Genomic DNA, 10,056 nt, shown 5'->3' on the forward strand with positions numbered 1-10,056 from the left:
ATTAAGTAAGTAAGCAAAGGGGAAGCAGGCAAACAGGAAGCAGACAAATTATATAAGCAGAAAGACAGAAAGACAGATCACACAGTAACACAGTAACACAGTGTGGATGTACTCGAGGAGAGATAGAGAAAGTTTTAGCTAAGAGAATTTAAGTCAGGATGGCTTGCCTTGAGAAGGAACCTAGAGGAGGTTCCCTGAGACCCCGTCTGCACTTCACCTCTCAAGGGCAAGCAAAGAAGGGAGGGAGGGAGAGAGGGAGGGAGGGAGAGGGAGAGGGAGAGGGAGAGGAGAACGAGAGGGAAAGAACACATAGTGGATTTCCTTCCATTTTCTCATGCACTCATGGAAATTACATAGGCTCCATAAAATATTGGGAGACCTGGACTCATTTTTCAGCAAATATTGGGGCCAGGCTTGATGAACTATGTGCACTAGCCCATAGGCTTGAGCTTGGGCAAGACCTTGCGGGCCTCAGGCTGTGTAAAAGACAAGCTCGAAAGGAATGTTTAGTAATTTGGAGCTGGGTCCCTCCTGCTGATTGGCCCGTGGAACTGCATCTGGCAATCCACTGGCCTGTCCAGGGGATTCCAGCCACCCTTAACCAGTAGGGAGGGGGAGTGGTTTTACAGTTGGGGCCCAGGCCCGAGAATGCTCAGAACTTGGTTCCTAGATTCTCCCCTGAAAATCAAAAACACAGATTCAGAGTCCCTGGCCTAGAGAAGTGGCCAGTCGGGTACCGGAAGCTGGGGATGTAGCATGCACAGTCGTGGGGTGGGGAGGGTAGCCTTGGAGATCCTCTGTGTGGGCCTGAAACCAGCACAAGGTCTGGGGGCAGCTTGAATTCCCAGGGGGAAGAACAAGAGGCACGGGGGAACCAAGATCAGAGTCGTGGCACCAATGAAAGCTTAAGCCCAAAAGACCCCCCCGGAAATCCAAGCACATATGGCAAAGCTTATTGTCAGCAATTGACAGACACCCCTGTCAGAGGGTGCAGTAGCCTCTTTATGTGCAGGGGAGTATTTTTAAGGGTGCAGGGGTAGAAAGTTCCCCTTAGAGTGGGGAATGTTCTGTGATTATTAGGGGAAGTTAAAGGTAACAGGCGACCCCGGGAGGGGACTTGGGGGCAACGGCTGTGGCTAGGACTGCTGGGTCACTTGATCTGGGAGACAGCAGATGACCTAGGGTGCAGCAAGTCAAACCCCAGTGGAGGGAGGTGCGCTAACAGATAGCAGAACACCCCAGACGGGAAGCTTACAAGAGGAGGAACAGGGAGGGCAAGCTGGAAACAGGCAGGGCTGACACCTGCTGTGGCAAATCTCTCTGTCCTGCCGGGGTGGGGACCCCTGTCAGAGAAGGGAAGACAGTTGCTAGCACTGGGCATGAAGGATCTGATTTGCCTGGCTTGTAAGTTAGTGTACGGACCTGGGCCGGTATTAGTTGCCAATCACAAAGGCTAACTGTCCAATGAGAAGAAGGGGCAGTGAAGCAAGGCATGGCAACGCCCAGTTCACCTGTTGCTCCGTGAGGCCCAAGGTGGGGACAGCATGGAAACTGTTTCTCTGGTAACCTTGGGAACCATTAGGGGACACAACATAGATGAGAAGACCATGGAGCCTGTTGGTGGGAAACTGGAGGACTGGCTGTGACCCCTGCAGTCCCCTCCGAGGGACCTGAGGCCTGGGTCCCCCTGCCCAGGCCTCTACTTCTCCAGACAGGCAATGGGGCACAGAGGGACTGCACTTGCATAGGACAGGAGCTGGGAGGGACTTGAGGGCTCAGTGCCTTCCCTCTCCTCCGTAGGGAGGCTTTGAGTTTATCCCTTCAGGATTTGCTGATGGAGCCTCTGAACTTCATGTTTGCCCACATTGCTACACACGTGGCTGAGGCCGGAGTGGGAAGAGAGGGGCTATGACCACTTAGCCCCAGTGACTCTCTACAGACTTTTAAAAAAGATTCTAATTAATATCAGATGCTTGAATGTGCAAAATCAACTCTCCTTCTATAAAAGATTTTCCTTATGATCATCTTGTTTTTAAGGTGATCCTAGAGGGGCTGGGAAGGTGGCTTAGGGGTAGAGCACTGACCTCGCATGCATGAGGCTCTGGGTTCGATTCCTCAGCACCACATAAGCAAAAAGAAAAAAAAGCTGGAAGTGTTGCCATGGCTCAAGTTGTAGAGTGCTCGCCCTGAGCTGAAGAGCTGAGGGACAGTGCCCAGGCCCAGAGTTCATTCCCATGACAAACAACAACAGCAGCAAGAAAAGAGGATAGAAGAGTTCATGTAACTTTTTAGGATGTTTGCTTTCTCCATAATGTCTTTAAACAGAAAGGCTGAAGTCAGAGCTCTGTATCATAGCTACTTATCCAGATGGACTACAGCATTTGGGAAAAACATTTCACCTGTTGTTTTGTCTTCAGGTAGTTGGTCAGACAGGGTAATTCACTGCATTTGAGAAACGTTGAGAAGGGGCAGTCTGAAAGATACCTTTGGTTCTGCCTGATGGAGAAAGGTTTTGTGTGTTTGAGTGTTGGTGTGCGTGTGCAATATTTTTCCTTTTTTTGTCGGTTGTGGGGCTTGAACTCTGGGCACGGTCTCTTATCTTTTTGCTCAAGGCTAGTGCTCTACCTCTTTGAACCATAGCACCAATTATGTACAGTATGAATGTTAAGGACTGGTCTATGTGTAAGGTCTATCATGTTTTGAACAGGAGCATCTTTGTTTTTCATAATCATCTTCCAGCCTGTTGATAATTGATGTTAATGAGGTGACTGTGGTGCAAGACCTCTGTCTTCAAGATTATTGGTGACTACACAGAGTGAACACATGCTTTGCATTGGCTTCTGCCCTGGAGAGAGTGTGGCGGGGCTGAGATCTGAACTTGTGTGGACTGTACTAAGTCTAGGTGGTGTCAGAATTACATTGTGGGCCATTCAGATGGGGTTGGGAACAAGTCGTTATGTCGAAAAACGAACTTTACAACTTTGGTGGTGGGGGGTAGGTTCGGGTGGGGAGAGTATGGGAAGGGAAGGGAAGGGGAAGCAATGAGGAGGCAACAATGCTTGATAAGAAATGTACTCGTTATCTTGCCTATGTAATTGTAAGTCCTCTGTATGGTATTTTCAGAATAAAAAAAAAGAAACACCACAGGTTTGGTATCAGAACTGTTGGATGAAAAAAAAAATCGCAAATCATTATTTCAGTCTCTCTGGGAGATTGATGGCTGTTTAATTTAGCCTGTGTGAAAGAGAGACTTTTTTTTAACCATCTTTCATGGTTTTACCTATCTTGGATTCTGAGTTATTTTTGGTTTTTATGTACTCATGCAGAAACAGTTTACATGCCATAAACTTGAACATATGGTGAATGTTAAAAGACATTTTCAGGTTGTTTTATTGGTCATTTCTCTCCATATGTCTTGATTTGTTTCTTTTTTAAATAAATTGACTATGCTATTTATGTTGTCTGAAATCTCATTGCATCATAAATTACGTTAAGGAAACATCAATTGTGTAATGATTATGGATGATTCAAAATTAGTAAGAAAATTTGGTAGTACAAACATTTCATCAGAATTTTTAATGGTTGTTTGCATGGAGCTTAGTTCCTATGTGGTCTTTCACATTTGAAAATGTATCTCTCTCCTGTCTTTATATTGTATTCTCTTTCTGTCCATTGTCTCTCCATTCCTTCTTTTCCTTACCTCTTAGTACTCATATTCTGTTTTTAATTTGAAGTTTATATTTTATAGTAAATGAAGTCAGATGATGCATCTTTGTGTATTAGTCTGGTGTTGTATTATACTGCTATCATCCATTAGTTCCAGGAATATTCACACATGGTATTGACTATATAGACACTAATGCCATATGAGAACAAAGACGTTTTTCTTCTCAAAATACATGTTACCATATATTTTGACACTTTTATATGGTGTTGTACATTGACTCTATGTCCTCGAGCATACTAGCTATTACATTAGCTCACTACTAGTAACATATATTTCTGCCCCTGCAAACTGTGGAATTCTTAAGTTTCTCTGAAGTCTTCCCTTTAATGTGTGCAATTTAAAATTTGTGATGACTTGTTTCATCAGATATTTTAAATATGTTGATTTCCAGTTTTATTTCAGGATAGCTTGAGAGCATATAACATTTACAAAAGTTATAGCTGTTAGTGTCTATTTGTAGATCAGGACATCATCTATGCTGATGAGTGCACTATGTTATTTCAGTAGATTACACACATTGCAGTTGTTGACATGAAGTGTTCTGTAATGTCAAAAGACTCCAGTAGATGGAGTATGCTGTGAATTGCCATGATGTAATTACTGGTATTCTTGGCTTTCTAATCTATTACTGATCTAGATGCGTCAAAATCTCCACATACAGTCGGGATCTTGATTTTAGTTTTCTATTCCTTTTGTGATTTGATGGTCTCTTTAGCATAATACTTATTAGCATCAAATAAATTAAGGACAATTATTTCTCTAGGAAAAATACTTGAGCTTTTAGTCCCTTTATTCCCTTAGTCTTGTTTTTTCTGAGGTATGATTTGAATAGTTTCACATAAATATATTTTTATGTCTTTATGTTATCTATGTATCTTCATGTTGATTTACTTTTAAAATATCCATATCTATTTACACATAAAAATGCAATACTTTGATTATATAGACCATAAGGTTTTGAAATATGTAAACATTACCGAATGGATCAGGCAATTGATGTAAATATGAGCTCTTGTCTGTCATCCTGCTGTGGTAAGGTGACTTAAAACCTAATTCCTTGGAGATTGTCCAGGTGCCTTTCAATGTTCTTAACTTGGTCATCATTTTTTATTATAGATCTGTCACTCTTTTGTATACCTGAAATTTTGAATTCATTGAATGGTATCTCCAGAACTACTCCACAGCATGTGTCTTTGTATTTAAAATGGTTTTTCTTGTGTAGCAACAAAATTTTGTCCTTATCTTCTAGTTTACTGTCACTATATTTTAATTATCATATGTAGATAATTCAAATAGAAAGTTATCATTGATCTACTGAGATTAGTATGCATAGTTGAAAGTTTTCTATTTGTTTAGTCCTTACAGATTATGTATAAATTTCTAATACTTTCTGTGCACTCATTATAATTCGGTGCTTTATGTGTGTTCTCTGCTCTCTTCAGAAATCAAGTATATTTTGTATACTGTTATTGATTTCCCACTTACAGACATATGTTTACAATTCATCTAAATGGTCTTTCTTATTACAGTGTACTGTGTCAGTGTAAGTATCTTGGCATGTTCCCAACTCCTGGTGTCCATCCTTTAAATAAATGAAATCATTCACTTTATATTATCATTACAATGAACTCCTTCTACATTGTTGAGGTTCCTATCTTGTCAGAAAACATTTTTTGTGAATACAGATTTGAACATAAGAAGTTGATTATTTTGCTTCACATTCATGTAAGTATTCTCAATACTGCACTTTTGTACTGAGTTCTTTGTATACATTTTCCTTCTCTCTAGAAAATTCCTATTAATAGTTCCTCTAATGTGGAAGCTGGTGATGGAGTCCCTTCCTTTTATTTTTTTCTTCAGGCTGTATGATTTCCTTAATTTTATCTTCATGACTTTTTTTTATTCCTCTTACTCTAGTGCCCCATTGAGCAAATGTAATAATGGCTTCCTTTAAGTGACTTTATACATGCATAATTTCTCTGTAGTCTTTTTGATAATTTCTTATTATTTGTTGATATTTCATATATAAACGTATTTTCCCCTTGTGTCTAAGGAATTTTTCATTATGGTGCCTATGACCCCTTTCACTACACTTCATACTTGCTAGTGAGTGTTTTCTAATAAGTTTTGTGTCCGAGATTTGTTGGAAATTGTTTCATTTCCATTGACAAATTATTTCCCTGTTTCATTGGTCATATTTATATTATGTCCATTGATATTTTATTTTCATATTTTATTTCATTGTCATTGGAGAGTGAACATTTGTATAGTAGAATGGTAGTTCAGACCTCAGATTCACCTTTTTCCAGTATAGAAATCTTTGGTTGTATACATGTCAGGGGTGGTTAGGCATTTAGGAAATATTTGATGTTGTGACATGATACAGGTTGTTGTGTTTGTTTTCAATTTTTCAGTATAAAACTTTTAAAATTTAAACAAGGTCTGTTTAAGACTATGTGTTGCAATATCTCAGATAACATAAGATTTAAAGTCCTGTGTTTGAAATCAGTGTAAACTAAGTATCTAATTTTGGCCATAAACTCAATTTTTTCTATTTAAATGTGAAAATCTTTTTTCATCCCAAGGAATCAGTAGCTCTGGATAAAATATTCTCAGTAAAGACTTTATTAAAATTTAACCATAACTAAAATTGTTAGACTAATGAGTGCAACGTATTAATACTGTATTTTAACCTATTTCCTACAAAAGCTCTTTGTATTTTAAACAGCCTTTTCATGTCTCTCTTCTAAGAAATCAGTGTTTTAGTTTCAGTTCTATGTTTAGAAGGGTAGGCTATAACTGGAGCAAGGAGGTACACTCCACATGTTTCTTTCAACCTAAAGGGAGAAGAATTGAGGCAGAAGAGATGACACGATATTTTTGCAATTGTTAAACATAAGCAGATTCTTTGTCACAATACTTAAATAAATAGAAGTATGTCAGAATGTAGTATTTACTTCCAGATTATAAATGTGATGGGTAAATTACTGTTACTTGGCTACTTAAATTTCGTCCTTCAAAGAATTTTGTTTGATTTTCATCAGCAAGCATCTTTGTGTGGACATTGTTTTAGTCAAGAAAAGAAAAGAGGGAATACCTAGCAATAGCAGGTCTGGGAACTTGAAGGCCAATGAGATCCAAGGATTATCACATTAATTCAATTTTGGACAACTAAGTGAAAGATTAGGCTTCCCAAACTGATGCCTGGTGGTGGACTTCATATGTACCTGTTCTTTTGTAAGTTGATTTGTGTGTGTGTGTGTGTGTGTGTGTGTGTGTGTGTGTGTGTGTGTGTGTAGGTCTTAAGGATTGGAACAAGAGCCTGAGTGCTGTCAGCTTTTGTACTCAAGGTTAGCATTCTACCATTTGAACCACAGTCCCACTTCTGGCTTTATTTTCAGGTAGATGGAGGTTAGTTGGACATAAAGGTGTCATAGGCTTTCCTGCCCAAACTGGCTTTGAACCCAGATCTCAGCCTCCTGAGTAACTAGAGCTAACAGACATGAGCCACCAGCGCCAGGCTGAGTCTTGTTTTAATCACCATTATGTATACTATGTATTGCATTTAATTTTAATATTCTGTCTCTAAAAGAGTTGTTGATTTTTAACCTCCTTTGCTTTTTCTTGTGTGTTTGAGAATCTGGTTTTCTGTACCCTCCAGCAAGAACTGTAATGTAAAAGTGTGTGACTTCATTTAATCATGATTGTAATGCAGCGTCACTCTTTTTTTGTGACTGACATGAAATTAAGGTGATCAAATTCCAGAGACATCATCCTATGGAACTGTGAGTGGCCTCAGACCACTCATATCTCTGCCTTTGTCAGTGAATACTCACTATAGACATACATAAAATACATGTATATATCTACTATGTACTTCCGTGGGAAACTTGCTACCAGTTTGAGTGGCCTGCTCATCTCGTGACCTATTATTTAATTGAGTCGTAAGCATTTGAATGTTCTCTTGATTTTTAATGCCTTATGATCTCTAATGTTAAAGCCAGAACTTCGCCATGATGATGATGGTTGCACAACATTGACAGAATGTCTTAAGGACTGTCTCTTGTCTCTTTTTTCTTACACGGAGTTAACAACTTGCTGATGGCTACCAGGCACTCTCACTTCTTCATAGTTGATATTGAGGAACTCATATATTGTGATGATTGTTAATTGATTGCTACCTAATGGGTAAGTAGTGCTTTACACAGCAACAGTAATCCAACTCCATTGATGAAATCATTCAAATCAAGAAAAAAATATAATATGAACTGCAATAGAAATGGGATTATTTTACCATCTCTTGATAAAACATTGACAATTTATAAATATTTGCTAAATAGTATCCCTGTATAAAGGAACATACAATTTTAGCCAACACATTATCATATTTCCAACTTAAAACTAAATAGAAGTCCATTGTCAGTATATAATCACTTGCCTATTAGAAATACAAACTTCTAAAGGTTAAATGAGCAATAGAAAAGAGCTAGAAAGACTGCCATTATGCAACCATGTCTTAAATAGTCCTGTGTTCCTTAAAGATGTATAGAACCAAATAATTCAGTCTGTTAAAAATAATGTATAATGCATTTCTTCTAAAAATAAAGTGCTGGAAAAAATAACATTTTTGTTATCAAGAGATGTAACAACATCAATTGATGATATAAAATGACAAAATGTGTATACATCCTGTATGTTAATATTTTAAGTGATTAAACAAGGATAAGTTGAAAAGTATATCCTGCCATGGATAAGCAAACTATTAGGAATCTACACTTCCCTCAGCTATTATTCCTAAATCCAATTATTTTGATATACAGTCGAAGTGTGTTTTTGTAGAACATGCACCACATTGTTGAAATTCTACAACCTTATAGAGAGGGAGACAAAGGAAAGGCTGGGGACCGGCCACCACCACAGCCACCAGGGCAGACGGTGGCCACCTGCAGCCCCCAGTCCGCTGACTTGCGGTGGATGGCCGTGAAGTGAGGCCTTCAGAAGACACCTCCACTGCGAGGAGAAGAAACATGCCCCAAAGCAGCAGTGAAGTGCATCAGGCGAAAACCCTGAGAACCAAGAAGCAGCAGATAGAAAACTCAAACAGGAGGTGATGGTAGAAGCTCAAAGATGGTCATCTAAGATCCAGAATGCCAAAAGGGGCTGCATGGTGGAGGAGGAAGAGGAAGTCATTCCGACCGAGTTGTGCATTCTGGAACCCAGATGCTGGCTTCAGGGATGTTTTGGTGGAAGGGACCCATTTTAATTAGACCTTTTTGAAGACCCATTTGCTGACCTTTTGGGGACCAAAGGGGTCTTGGAGGAAGTGGGAAGCAGGGAGAAGACTTGTGTCACTCTGCCTTCCCGGTTTCCTTCACCTGTGTCAGTGGGTCATAGAGGCCTCTCCCTCTCCCCCGTCTCCTCCGTGTCATTTGGCCATGGTGGGATGGGCAGCTCCAAGTCCACACCAATGTCCACTAACACAGTTAACAGCAGGAAAGGAGCTACCAAGAGAACACTGGGAATGGCCAAGAAGACTAGAAATTGAAGAATACGGTCGGACAAGTCCTTGCCAATACAGAGGTCAAGGTGGGGCAAGAGGAAGAAGCAGGAGCAGAATAAGGAGTCGGAGAAGAGGAAGCTGACCACCGGAACCGCGAGCCTACTTGTGCACCCTGGGTCGCAGCTTCTGCCTGACTAGATGGCGATGGCTAGCACGCACTCATGGATTGGCAGGGTCAAGGCATTGCAGGTGGCCTGGTAGACATTTGGGACACAGCCTCGACTCGTTCCTTAGATCTTCTCCAGCACTAAACCCACGAGCGTGTTCTTTGAGTGTCGCAAGGTTCTGTCTGGTTCTTTTTGGCTGAGATTTTGTAGTGGTGAAGTTCAGGAAGGTACAGCCGGAATACGGCCACATCTCCACACCTGCACCTTGCCCGTGGTGGCATGGTGTTATGGCAACTCACCCCATAACTTACGGGTAACATAAATCATCAGTCCTTCTTTTTGTCCACAGTAATCTGACAGCACACTGTTGGCTATCTTAATTGCTTCACTTGTAAGATCATTCCTGTAGTTGTCACTCTCTCCAACTCCAAATTTGAGTGCTTAATTTTTGCTAAATCTCATCTTTCTCAGATCTGTAATTGTTCTTAAGAAGGTTTTGCTCAGTGATTCTGTCTCTAGCTTTTACAGGTATGGCTTATGCTGGGGAAAACCAAGCTGGTTATTCACACACACACACACACACACACACACACACACACACACACGTATGCAAAATAACCAGCCGTTGGGCAGATGCTTGACCTGAATGCTTCAGTTGCACA

Source organism: Dipodomys spectabilis, unplaced genomic scaffold (genome assembly GCF_019054845.1).
Source record: "Dipodomys spectabilis isolate Male_0828 unplaced genomic scaffold, ASM1905484v1 ptg000498l, whole genome shotgun sequence".
NCBI lineage: Eukaryota > Metazoa > Chordata > Mammalia > Rodentia > Heteromyidae > Dipodomys > Dipodomys spectabilis.